The following is a 13,659-nucleotide window of genomic DNA, read 5'->3' on the forward strand; positions in this document are numbered from 1 at the left end:
TACATCAACTTCTTCCTACAGGTTTTCACAAGGACAAAGATTTTCTGTATTGTTCTCCTACAGGATCCAGTGAACTAAGTCTTAGAGGACTTTTCTGAAATTATTTTCTTATAGCTCAGGAAATAAGAAAGGACAGGATCAGATTCTATCAGAATTTGGTTAATTTTTATACCAGCAAGATAGAGAGGATCTTAGATTTTTTAAGTAATCTCTATACCCCAAGCAGGGCTTGAATTTACCACCCTGAGATCAAGAGTCACATGTGCTACTGACTGAGCCAGCCAGACACCCTGGGGTCTTAGATATTGTTTTCTAGTAATACCAACTTCTCTGGCTCTGTGTAATTATCTAAATCCTAATTGACTTCAGTGATGTGTTCAGTTATGATGGCCACTGGCCTACAATTCCCTAGAGCTAATGCAGGATCATGCTGAATCCTGGATGAGAGGAGCTGTTACCAAAGAGGGAAATTTTCCAGAGAGGCATGGCTGGAGGACAGAGGTGTGTACACTAAGTCTCCAAACTTAACTTTGACCAATTGTGTACTCTTGCCTTGCTGTGTAACTGTTCCCACAGGTGGAAATACACAGTGCATTGAGCATATTGAAACTATGGTGGCTTACATCTCCATCTGAGAGAGGCTATGCCGAAAATAGCTAGGTCTTCATGGCCTATGAGCACCTTGTATATACCTAGCTGAGGTCCTCAAGGTCAAGGAGACGAGAATTAAGAATGGCACCCCAGAATTCTGGGACTCAGCTGCCTCTCCCTTCTGGGCCCCGTCTCTCAGACATTTTCTTTTCTTTTCTTTTTTTAAAAAACATTTATTTATTCATGAGAAACACAGGAAGAGAGAGAGAGAGGCAGAGACACAGGCAGAGGGAGAAGCAGGTTCCATGCAGGGAGCTTGATGTGGGACTTGATCCCAGGACTCCAGGATCATACCTTGGGCGGAAGGCAGGTGCTAAACCGCTGAGCTACCCAGGGATCCCCCTCTCAGACATTTTCATAGGAGATAGGAGGGGGATGCTGCTTTCTCTCCATCTTCCCTTTAGAAATGGGCTGATCATACTGGTATTCCTCATCTCTGGACTCCCCAGGAGGAAAATACTAGTATGGATGTTCACACAGCGCTTGGTAGCATTATACCCTTAAACAAATCCATAAAATTCTTTCAAAAAGAATAAACCAATAAAACATTCCCTCCTGAAACTTTTCCCTTGGGATAATGATGTGAAAACACATTTCCTACTGAAGCTTTTTCATAAGAAAAAAACCTTCATGTCAGATTTTAGGTTTTCTAATATTGAGATTCCTGGTTTTCATCTACTCCAGAGATAGATAGGTCTATTCGCTTAGCTTAAAACATCCAGTGAACAACATTCCAGCTAATCCTTTCAGACCAGTTTTGTAAATTCTGAGAGGCACCACCTCAAAACACCATCCTTGAAAAGCAGTAAGATACAGTCTACTGCTGTTTTCCTGTGGCCGCTCAGTATACTCCAGATAGGAGGCCTTCAGGTTGGCAACTATCAAATGTTCTGGACAAGAGCCAACAGTGACATCACAGCCTTATGCATCAACCTGGTTAAGAAAGAAAATCCTGGGGTTTCACGACAGAGCCAAAGGCTCGTCAGTTAACTTAATGGCAAATATAAGTCTCAATGATTAGTCCCTATGATGCTCTCTTTTATCCTTGCTTCCTTCACTCTTGGAATAAAAATGCTTCTGCCTTGCCCTCCCTTCCCACCTTTTTATTAAATGAATGACAATTTAAAAGTATAAACCCTATGCTTAAGAGTCACCTTTAATATAAGCTAAACAATGATCAAGGGAAATCTCTAAAACAGAATTTTAGGATTGGGCAGTCCTTTCACATGTCAAGATGCTGCAGCCTGACATGAAAGAGGCTTACACCGCCAGCAAGACTATGAGTGCATGGAAAGCTGTGTTGAATCCTTGTTTTGTGTTTCCATTTCTGTTCATCTGCTTTCCCATGGGCAAGCAGCCACCTCCTATCACAGAGCCATCCCCATCTTAGGTCAGCAGGCAATATGGGCAAAATATGCAAAAGGATGGACACACTGGTTTGGGTGTGGTCACTGGCAATGGGAAGCTTTGGTCCCCTGGCTGCAGGCTCTAAAAGCCAGGAGCCGCACCCTTGGCGGGTAATCAATCTCCAAAACCACTTCTCCCGATTTCACCGCAATCCCCACCAACCCTGACTGCTCCCTCTGTGAATAACAGCAGACCTTAGACGTGGCCAGCCTCAGCAGACAAAGCCAACCGCCCGAGGGAACTCGCCCTGCACGGAGGCAATCACCAGGTCGCCGCGGGGCCACCACGCCGTCTGGGCTGCTGGTCAACAGCAGGAGGCAGGAGGCGACGCGGAGGCCAGCAGGCATCAAAGCCGGTGGCGGCGGCTTCCTGCCCGACCCACAGTCTGGGGGGACACGCGACTCACACCAGGGAATTAATGCAGGGGTTGATGCTCCAAGATAAACCCCCAAAGACGAGGGCTTGCCCAGAGATTTCTACGGGAGCATTTCCTGCACCAGAAAACTGCACACTTGAGTTCGGGGGAGGGGGGGCCTAGTGCGGGATCCGGAGGATACCAGGGGCGGCTATTGTTCTCCAGGTCTCTCGGGCGGGAGACGTCCCCCATCCCGCCTCCCAGCCAGCATCTGCCACTGGACCAAGCCTTTCAGCCCCGAGAAGAAAAGGGTGTGCCTGCGGCGCTGCGGATTATCGCAAAACCTGAAGCGAGTCCCCACGGGCTGTGTCAGGCCGGGAGACAAAGCTCCTGGTGGGGACAGCTCAGCCCCGTCTCGGATCCGCCATCCTGGGTCTGTCGCCTGTCCAAGGGCCACGCCCAGCTGGCCACCTGGACCGCCAGGCTGCACGCCTGGAGCTTAGGGTCTTCAGGCCCGGGACTCGCCTCCCAGCCGCCCGCGCCTCCTCCCTCCCCCGGGAGACCTCCCTCCCCAGAGGGACCCTCCCCCTGCCCGCGCGGATCTCCTCCCCCCAGGCGTCTACCCTCCGCAAACCCCGGCGGTCTCCACCCTCCAGCATCTCTCCTCCCATCCCAACCTCATTCTTCATCAGCCCCAGACTCGCCCCGCCTCGCGCCACCTGCACCGCACTCCTTCCCTCCCTCTTCAGGCCCGCCCCCCGCCCCCTCTCTTTGCTCCTCAAACCCTGGTCTCCACTTGCCTCTCTCCCCGGACCCGGTCCACCTGTCCCCACCCAGCTTTCCCATCTCCCCATCTTTGCTCAGACTGAGGCCTGGCGTCCGCCTCTCTCCGTCCCAGCTTCTGTCTGGCTCCGGCTCTTGCCCCTCCCCGGCCTGGGGCGTCGATGTCGGTCGCCCGCCAAGACCGCTGCTGCGGGGAGAGCTCCCGCACTGGGCTCCAGCGAAGGCACCCGGCGAAGGCACCCGGCGAAGGCACCCAGCTCGGCGCTCGCTCTGGGCCGGGCAGCCACAGGCGGCCTTTGTGGTTCGGGCAGGTGCCTCGGAGGCAGCAGGCGAATTGTCCTTAGGCACCGCCGCGTTGGCCAGACGGGTGGAACGGGCCGTCGGGTCCGGTCCAGGCTGGGCAAATCCCAACCCGGAGGCGAAATGGACGCAGGGTGTGTGCACCGGTGGTAGCGGGGGGCCACGGGCAGCGACCATCCAGGGATTCGGGCAGGACGGGCCCGTAGCCAGAGAAGCCCCCGCCCAGGCTTCCAGCCATTCAGTGCACCTCGACGAGCGAGGCTGGGCGCCTACTGTGTGCTAAGAGTGAAAGCCCTTCAACCAAGCCGTCTTCTCACCCCAGTTCTTTGCAATCCCACGAGCACGCTCGAAACGCCTACTATGAGCAAGGCACTGCACGGAGCTCTGTGGGCGTACAAAGAGGGCCCGATCTCGACCCCAGGTTAGCCCCGATGGCCGCCCCAATCCCAAACCACACCTCCCGCCGCGTCCCCTGAGGCCGGGTCCCTGGGTGCACCCCTATCCCTGCCCTTTTGTGCGCCTCCCAGAGAAACGGAGGCCGTGAGAAGGATGTCCCAGCCCGGGGAAAATGAGCCCACCGCCCGCCCCGCCATCACGCACTCCTCCGGGATGCTGCGGCTGCGAGGGTCCGTCGGTCGGTCCGTCTCTCCTCGGTCTCGCCGCGGCGCGGGAGCTGCGGGTGCTCAGGGCGGCGGCGGCTGCACGCGCGCTCGCTCGATCGCCGCCTTGGAGCGCGCGGCGCTGGAGTCGGAAGCCGGGAGCTGGGGAGGGGACGTGGGTGGGGGCTGGAGGCGGCCTCGGCCAATCACCGACCCGACGCCTCCTCTCCAGCGCTCCCCACCTCGCGCTAGCAGGTTAGGGGGAGGCGGGCACAGGCGGCGCCCCGCATCTTCGCCGCCGCGCGCGGCCGCCGCCTTGGGACTACAACTCCCGACAGGCCCTGCTGCAGGGCCGGGGTCCGAGAGGGGAAGGAGAGTGAGGCCCGAGAACCCGCCGACCCCCCTCGCGCCCTCCTCCGCGTGCCTTTGGGTTTCCATGGTGACCCACGGCCCTTCACAAAGCCCCGGCGCTGAGACGCGCTGATGCACGAGTCCCCTGGGAGGGCTCTGGGGCGGGTCCCGAAGACACAGCACCTCCCCTCCCCCTGCACGACCCCACCCGAGGGGCTGAAACAATGCCCCGGCCGCCTCACCCGGTGGCTGCCGGGCCTGCCCTTTGCCGCCGGCTTCCCTCCCGGACCCAGTACGACGCCTTCGAAGCGGGCGCTCGGCGAGGTCGCACGCTGGAGCGGGCGGGGTGGGCGTTAGAGAAAAATATCCTCACGTAGGTACAGTACACAGTGGACGGCCACTCAGGGCCAACTAAGTTCGCATCTGCCCCCGCCGGGGACTCGAACCCCGGGTTCATTCTCTGGGCTGCTCTGAGCTAGAGCTGCTCCATCCAGAGCTCTCAGGTCCAGCCACCTGTCCTGTTTCTGACACCTTCTTTCAGGACATAGTGAAGTGTTTGGAAATGTTTTATGACTCAATTTACACTCACCTTTTTTTCTTCACGTTTTAAACATAAATTAACTAAATCAACAAATCTAGAAAAGGAGAGGGAGGATTATCAGGCCTTAGTACCACCTCCCTAAACCCCTCTTAAGCCTTTACTGTAATCTTTTATGTAGTTGTAATAATAGCTTAGCTGTGATTTAGTAATTTGCTTCTTTTCACTTAATGTCACTTCAAAGCCGTTTCTATTGATTAAAATGCACCAATGAGTTCTCACCTCCAACCCCATCCAGAGTCCCTCCCGGGAACCCCAATGGGTTACTGCAGAAACCGTCTCCTCCCAGCTTGAGAGACGAGGTGAAGTTGAGGGAGTTCCCAGCCACCTTGCCTGCGCAGCCACAGCCAGAGAGGTAGTTCACACCTCTCTACAAGTTATTTTCAACCAAAATGGTGCTTTACTTCTCCGGAGGATGCCCCACTCCTCTTCTCAACAAAACCCACAGGGGCGGCATGGTGGCAGAGCCTGCAAAGTGAGGTGTCTACGGACCACTTTCACTGCCATCCTTTGCCAAGGGCTCAGGGCCTGGAGCAGGCCAGGCTGGCATTTGGGGAGTGCCCTGCTGGATTATTCACACTGAGTCTGCTTCTCCAAGGAGGAAGGTTTACTATTCAGCCCCCTGCCCCACACATCCTGAGTTTATGAAAGGAGCCCCCAGATGAACCTAGGGCCTACACCAAAGCATCCCTAATCCAGGGAGCCCAGGATGTGGCTGTGAAAACTTGGAGAGAGGGGCTTGTCCTCCCACTGCTTCAGTTTAGGGCACTGCCCTAGGGATTCACAGGCTGGCCAGGCTCTGCAGGGACCTAGGGATTTAGGCAAAATGGATTGAGCCTCAGGGAGGTGGAGTGAAGCCGCCCTCCTTACAGGCTGTCAATAGCTGGATCCCTTGGAAGCTGCACTTTTTGCCTCGGGGGAGGGAGTCCTCTAGTGGAGGAAACGTTTTTTGCAACATTTAATGGACCTCAAATTTGGACTCCCTCCTTTGCTCTTCCTGGACCTAACTTCCCTTGTAAGAGAAAGAGCAGCCTTGAGGTCATCTGTCTGCTAGGAACATTGTTGAACGTCTCATCTAAACCTGAGGCGGTAAATGTCCCCAGTATTTGATTTTAGCTTTATTTGCTTACTTTCAATCTAGGTTATCTCTCCTGGAAAATAGAAAGGGCATAGGTCTTGGAGTCATACATCCCTAGGTTGAAATTGTTGCTATACTTTATGGAAAATTGACCTTGGGAAAGTTACTTATGTCATCTGAACTTTAGCTCCCTACATAACTAGAGGATCATAGCACGTTTTTTATTTTTTTATTTTTATTTTTTTTAAAGATTTTATTTATTTATTCATGAGAGACACACACACAGAGAGAGAGAGAGAGACAGGCAGAGACATAGGCAGAGGGAGAAGCAGGCCCCATTCAGGGAGCCTGACGTGGGACTCGATCCCAGGTCTCCAGGATCACGTCCTGGGCTGAAGGCGGTGCTAAACCGCTGAGCCACCCGGGCTGCCCCATAGCACATTTTTTTAAAACTGCCATGATGATTGCATAAGGAAATACATATAAAGGGCATAGCACACACACACACACACACACACACACACACACACAAAGGGCATAGCACACTGCCTGGCATATAGCACACACTCAACAAATGTAGCTATAATCATTCATTTATTCAATAACAAATGGTTATGGAATAGTGTGAGGAATATAAAAATATGACATTGCTGGGACACCTGGGTGGCTCAGTCAGTTAAGCATCCAACTCTTGATTTTGGCTCAGGTCATGATCTCAGGGTCATGAGATCGAGCTCAACCTCTTACTCTGCACTAGGCACCAAGCCTGCTTAAGATTTTTCCTCTCCCTCTTCCTGCCCCCACCACCCCCACACTCCTGTACATGCTCTCTCTCTTTAAAAAAAATGATAATCCCATTATAACAGCTACAAAAAGCAGTATGTTGTGACTTTTACTATGAGGCTCATATGACCAGCTTGGATGAAGTAAAATAGGAATTCAGATGAGAGATAAATCAGTTCTGAACAAATCATCAGGAAATGGAGGAGCTTGATTTGGATTTCACCTGGATATTGATGTGCTGGATGATTCTAAGCAGAGGTCTGAGATTCCAGGATGAAGAAGTAAAAATTTGTGGTTGGGGGAGCTGGGAAGTGTTTGGAAGACAGCAGAGGAACCCATCATGACTTGAAAATCAAGTCTTTGAAGACAAAGAGGATAGTAGATAGACTGGTGTTGGGGCCAGACTTCTCAAAGCTGAGGGCTACTGGCTCTTACGAGTAAATGTGTTTAGGGTTCCAAATCACCTTAAAAACAAGCTTCTGAATAATGGGTAAATGAAGAGTTATCATAAGAGGGGAATGAGTGTAGGAATAGTGGGTGTTTTGGAAACACATTGGATCCTTACAACTTCACAGGGCAGATAGCACTGGTCATTTCTTACAGATGAGGAGGTCCAAACTTAATAGAAGTCAAGTGACTTGCCCCAAAAGTCACCCCAAATAAGCATTATCAGGGCTCCAAAACACATCTGCCTGATACAGAGCAGAGCCCTCTTGTCCCAGCAGAGAAAGCTGACTCTCCAGTGCAGAGACTATGGTGACCATGAATGACTCTCAAGGAGTCATGTTCCTTTCTCTGCAGTTCCAACCTGTTACTTCTCGAAGTGTCCTCTGAGAAAGGGTATTCTCCAACATTCCCAAGGAGGTTTGTATTAGATTTCTTCCTTGGCCTTCTCTTTTCACCTTTTCCCCCCTCATAGGTCAATGACAACCCTAGCATGGAGAACACATTGTGAAGTCTACTTAGCCACTAAAACAATTGTGAGCCAGCAGTCAAACTTCTATATTCCGGTCAGTGCCACGGGGCAGGAACCAAAAACGAGACGGGAGATGGATAAATGGACATTGAGAGAGAAAGACAAGAGAGGATGCTTGTAGAAGATCTAAAGGCATAGAGCTAGGGGGGCCAGGTTGGCTCAGTTGGTAGAGTGTACTACTCTTGATCTCAGGGTTTTGGGTTCAAGCCTCATGTTGGGTGTAGAGATCACTTAAAAATAAAAGCTTTAAAAAAACAAAAAAAAATTTTTAAAGAAATGCATAGGGCTAAACAGATACACAAACAAGAGCAGTGGGAAATGAGACTAAAAGACTTTCAGGTCCCAGAGCTCTGGCCACCCAGCACAACACTGAGACACAGGAGGGGACGGGGGGGGGGGGGGGGGGGGGGGGGGGGGGGGGGGTGGCTGTGCTTGAGCTGAAAACATCAAAGTAAATGCCAGTGGCTTATCATTGCTCTTGAAATGCTGATGAGGTCTCCAAAAATTTAAATCATTCCTTTTGGCCTAGGAAACTTGTCCCCCCACTTTTATTTTTAAGTTTCAAAGTTTAATTTTAAAATAAAGCGTGTCTTGTCTTGGAACTAGAATAGCCACAAGCCAACATAAAGCAAGAATCGCTGGATGACTCTAGCTATCCTAGCCCCATAGCGGAAATCTATAATTTGAAATTTGCATTTATTTCACACCCACATGGAACCTATGAACTGCATGGTCTCACAATGCCAACATTATTCAGATAAGGATAAAGAGGTTTTGTTTTAAGCTGTTTTCTCCCTTAACAAGTCAACTTCATCTGGGCATTAGCAAGAATAATAGTGACAACAAGGAACAACTTAAATATATACAACCACCTTCAGAGAACAAAACTGTTACTCTAAGAGTCAGATCTTTTTTTTTTTTTTTTTAAGATTTTATTTATTTATTCATAAGAGACACACACACAGAGAGAGGCAGAGACATAGGCAGAAGCAGGTTCCATGCAGGGAACCCGATGTGGGACTCAAGATCTTTTTTTTTTTTTTAAGATTTTTTATTTATTCAGAAGACACACACACTCAGAGAGAGAGAGAGAGAGAGACAATGAGAGAGGCAGAGACACAGGCAGTGAAAGAAGCAGGCTCCATGCAGGGAGCCTGACATGGGATTCGATCCTGGGTCTACAGGATCAGGCCCTGGGCTGAAAGCAGGCTCTAAACCACTGAGCCACCCAGGGATACCCAGAGCCAGATCTTTGATCATCTTTTTGTTCCCTACCAGTCACACTCCACAGCACAATGCTTTATTAAACCCCTGATGAGTGCTGATGAGCTGAAATTGGAAAGAATTCCCTCATCCTGCCACCAAGTTGGATTTTCATTTATAAGATGAGGCCAGGGGCACCTGGGTGGCTCAGTTGGTTAAGTGTCTGTCTTCAGCTGGGGTCATGATCCTGGGGTCCTGGGATGGAGCCCCCCGCATTGGGCTCCCTACTCAGAGGAAAGCCTGTTTTTTTTTTTTTTTTTTTTTTTTTTGAGAGCCTGTTTTTCTCTCTTCCTCTCCATTTGTGCTATCTCGGTTTCTCTCTCTCAAATAAATAAATCATAATCATAAGTAAATAAATAAAATGGGTCCAAAGAAATACAACACTAAAAAATACCCATCACTGCCTCTACCTGATTTTTTCTGATATTATTTTATGAAGCCAACAGAAGAGTTGGCTATTTTTTTCTCTTTAGTTGCATTACTCAAAACTTAATAAGAATTAAAGTGAATATTTATTGAACATTTCCTGTATGCTTTATGTACATGATTCATTTAATCCCTGCAGCAAACCAGTGAGAAAAGTATCACGATACTCACTTTATGAAAGAAGGAAACATGGGGTGCCGGGTGGCTCAGTTAGTTGAGTGTCTGACTTAAGCTCGGGTCATGATCCCAGGGTCCTGGGATCCAGCCCTACCTCAGGCTCCCTGCTCAGCGAGAAGCCTGCTTCTCCCTCTCCTCTCCTGCTTGTGCCCTCTCGCTATCTCTGTCTCTCAAATAAATAAAATATTTTTTAAAAAAAGAGGGAAACAGAATCTCAAAGGCAAGTGACTTGCCTAAGGTCCAACAGCTCAAAGGAGTAGAGCCCAGACCAAAACCTAGGTCTAACTCAGGGTCTGTATTTGTTCCATTAGACCACACTGCCTATTATCAAACATTTTATTTACATTTGCCCTTTTCTCAAATCTATAGTGGTTTTTGGGGATTCGTAGTGTAATTTTCAGAGTGGCACCATCCCGTCTAGCTTGGTGATTATGTTGACCTTGACTAGTTTGCCTCCTTACCTTCACAATGAAAAGCCCCCAGGTGGGTGTTCTGTGAGGTCCCCAGAGAGCCATGCGTCCTGCTCTTCAAAGTTACAGTGTCTCCAGTGTCTGGGCATGCCTGGGTGGCTCAGCAGTTGAGCATTTGCCTCAGGGCATGATCCCCCCAAGTCCCTGGATTGAGTCCCACAGGGAGCCTGCTTCTCCCTCTGCCTCTCTCTCTGGGTCTCTCATGAATGGATAAATAAAAATATTAAAAAAAAAAAAAGTTAGTGTCTCAGAGCACTTGGAATTGTCCCACATGCTTGCATATTCTCTGTTGTTTTTTCATTTTTTTCTCCCTGCATTTAGTTTGAGAAATTGCTATTGGCATCTTTTCAAGCACACTGATTTTTCCTCAGCTGTGTTAGTTAGGTCTACTGATGAGCCCATCAAAGATATTCTTCACTTCTGTTACGCTGTTTCTTCCTAGTACTTCTTTTTGATTCTTTCTTAGAGTTTCTATCTCTCTGCTTGCAGTCCCCATCTGTTCTTGTTTGTTGTCTATTTATCCATTAGAGCCTTAACATAACAATCATTATTATTTTAAATTCCCTATCTCATCATTCTATATCATAGCTGAGTGTGGTTCTGATGCTTCCTTTGTCTCTTCAGATGATATTCTTTCATGCTTTTTTAAAAAGTTTTATTTATTTAAGTAATCTCTACACACCCACCCAACACAGGGCTTGAATTCACAACCCCGAGATCAGGAGTCACGTGCTCCACCCACTGAGCCAGCCAGGTATCCTTCTTTCATGCTTTTTAAAACATGGCTTGTAAATTTTTGTTGAAAGCCAGACATGATGAATCAGGTAAGAGAAACTGAGGTAAGTAGGTTTTTAGTCTAAGGCTTTGTGTTAATCTGGGCAGGAGATGGGCTGTATTTAGTAATTGCTATGGCTGTGAGTGCCACAGGCTTGTTTCCTCTAGTTTCCTTGTTTTTTCTTCCCCTTTTATCTTTGGGTTTCCCTGAGAATTGCTTCTTGAACAGACTCTGTGATTTGCAACTTTCCCAATTATAATCTACTGTTACTATCCTGAAGTCTGTTGATGTGGCGGAAAGGTGTTGGGAAGGGAAGCGTTCCATAATATTAGGATTAAATCTCATTTTTTTAGTATCCCTGAGTCCCTGGGCTGTGGCCTTCAGAAGCATTTCTCAGCCTTTTTTCCTCCCCTCTCTTACATGAGACAGGGAGGATAGACAGGGTCAGAGCTGGCTAATTGCTCTTCCTTCAGGTAAGAGAAGAACTCTGGGAAGGTTTCCCTTGTATGGCTCTTATTATGAAGAACTCTCTGGGCTTATTTCCACATGATTACCATGCCAGAAACATAAAGGGGATCTTCTCCAGTCTTTACCATGAGAACCTGGTGGGGTTCCTGGAAGTAAAATCCATGAAAGGATCTTTCTAAGCCTGGGTTCTGCTATAGGCTGAATGTTTGCATCCCCAATCCCTCAATTTCATATTTTGAAATCCTAATGCCGGGATCCCTGGGTGGCGCAGCGGTTTGGCGCCTGCCTTTGGCCCAGGGTGCAATCCTGGAGACCCGGGATTGAATCCCGCGTCGGGCTCCCGGTGCATGGAGCCTGCTTCTCCCTCTGCCTGTGTCTTTGCCTCTCTCTCTCTCTCTCTCTCTGTGTGACTATCATAAATAAATAAAAATTTATATTAAAAAAAAAAGAAATCCTAATGCCTCATAAGGGAGAAATTTAGACACAGATACACAGGGAGAATGCCATGTGATGATGGAGGCTGAGTGATGCCTATAAACCAATGACCACCAAGGATTGCCAGGAACCACAAGAGGCAAGGAAAAAGTCTTCCCTAGTTTCTTTCTTTTCTTTTCTTTTCTTTTCTTTTCTTTTCTTTTCTTTTCTTTTCTTTTCTTTTCTTTTCTTTTCTTTTCTTTTCTTTTCTTTTCTTTCTTTCTTTCTTTCTTTCTTTCTTTCTTTCTTTCTTTCTTTCTTTTTCTTTTGACAGAGAGAGAGATAGAGAGAGTGCCAGACAGCACAAGCAGGGGGAACAGTGGAGGGAGAGAGAGAAGCAGGCTCCTTGCTTAGCCTGCTTCTTTCTTTCTTTCTTTCTTTCTTTCTTTCTTTCTTTCTTTCTTTCTTTCTTTCTTTCTTTTTGACAGAGAGAGAGATAGAGAGAGTGCCAGACAGCACAAGCAGGGGGAACAGTGGAGGGAGAGAGAGAAGCAGGCTCCTTGCTTAGCCTGCCTAGGATCCCAGGATCCTAGGATCATGACCTGAGCTGAAGGCAGACCTTAACCAACTGAGCCACCCAGGTGCTCCTAAAGTGACCTTAAAAGACCCAACTGCTATACTTCATAAAAGACAATACCCCCCAAGACCTGAGGCAAAGATTGGATTACAACCACTCACTGTTAAGTTTTTCAAACATGGTATTTTAAAACCATGTCAATCTCTTTTACCAGTAAAAAACCCAAGTGGAGAATATGGAATTGTGTAAGATCTAAGGGCCATAAATGAAGCAGTTGTACCTATTCATCCCATAGTACCAAGTCCATATACTATTCTCAGCCAGGTCCCTGGGGATGCTAACTGGTTTATGACCCTTGATTTAAAAAACACCTTCTTTTGCATCCCTTTAGTGGGGGAAGGGCAGCCATGATTTGCCTTTGAATGGGCCTGACCTTCAAGCCCTCACAATTAATGTGGACAGTCTTGCCACAGAGATTTAGAGACAGTCCTCACTTATTGAGGGTGGAGGGTGGGGAGGGGGGCTGCACTTAGCAAAGACCTCTGCGATATCACTTCACCTCAAGGGACTATAATTCAATATGTGGATGACATTTTAATCTGTAGTCCTACAAAGGAAACGTCTGATAAAAATTCTGTAACCTTACTTAATTGCTTGGCAGACAGAGGCTATCATGTCTCCCCTAAAAAGGCACAAATATCTAAGCAGAAAGTAAAATATTTGGGATGTGAACTAACACCAGGCCGCTGTATTCTATCTACTAATATTTAAAAAAAAAAACAAAACAAAACTATCTTATTATTCTTTTTATTTTTTTAAGATTTTATTTTATTTATTTATTCATGAGAGACACACACAGAGAGAGGCAGAGACACAGGCAGAGGAAGAAGCAGGCTCCATTCAGGGAGCCCAACGTGGGACTCGATCCCGAGTCTCCAGCATCACACCCCTGGCTACAGGCAGTGCTAAACCGCTACGCCACCAGGGCTGCCCTATTCTTTTTATTTTTAAAGATTTTACTTATTTATTCATGAGAGACACACAGAGAGGCAGAGACATAGGCAGAGGGAGAAGCAGGCTCCCCGCGGAAACCTGATCCCAGGACCCCAGGATCATGACCTAAGCCAGAAGCAGATGCTCAACTACTGAGCCACTCAGGTGCCCTGAAGAAAGTCTATATTAGATCTTGAGCCCTCAAATACTAAGAA

At 48.3% G+C, this 13,659-nt stretch overlaps 1 protein-coding gene and 1 long non-coding RNA gene across 2 annotated transcripts in view; one reads left to right on the forward strand and one right to left on the reverse strand.

The window, feature by feature from the left end:
* DPYSL5 (dihydropyrimidinase like 5) overlaps positions 1 to 4,430 on the reverse strand; it is a 96,178-nt gene extending 91,748 nt beyond the window's left edge. Inside the window, exon 1 of the mRNA XM_072770744.1 lies at positions 4,097 to 4,430. The gene's annotated coding sequence lies outside the window, so the exon portion shown is untranslated. The remainder of the gene's footprint in view (positions 1 to 4,096) is intronic.
* Positions 4,431 to 4,533: 103 nt separating this feature from the next.
* Positions 4,534 to 13,659, forward strand: part of LOC140601598 (uncharacterized) — a 33,522-nt gene continuing 24,396 nt past the window's right edge. The window contains exon 1 of the long non-coding RNA XR_012004595.1: positions 4,534 to 4,819. This is a non-coding gene — a long non-coding RNA (uncharacterized lncRNA). The remainder of the gene's footprint in view (positions 4,820 to 13,659) is intronic.

The sequence above is a fragment of the Canis lupus genome, chromosome 12, assembly GCF_048164855.1.
Source record: "Canis lupus baileyi chromosome 12, mCanLup2.hap1, whole genome shotgun sequence".
NCBI lineage: Eukaryota > Metazoa > Chordata > Mammalia > Carnivora > Canidae > Canis > Canis lupus.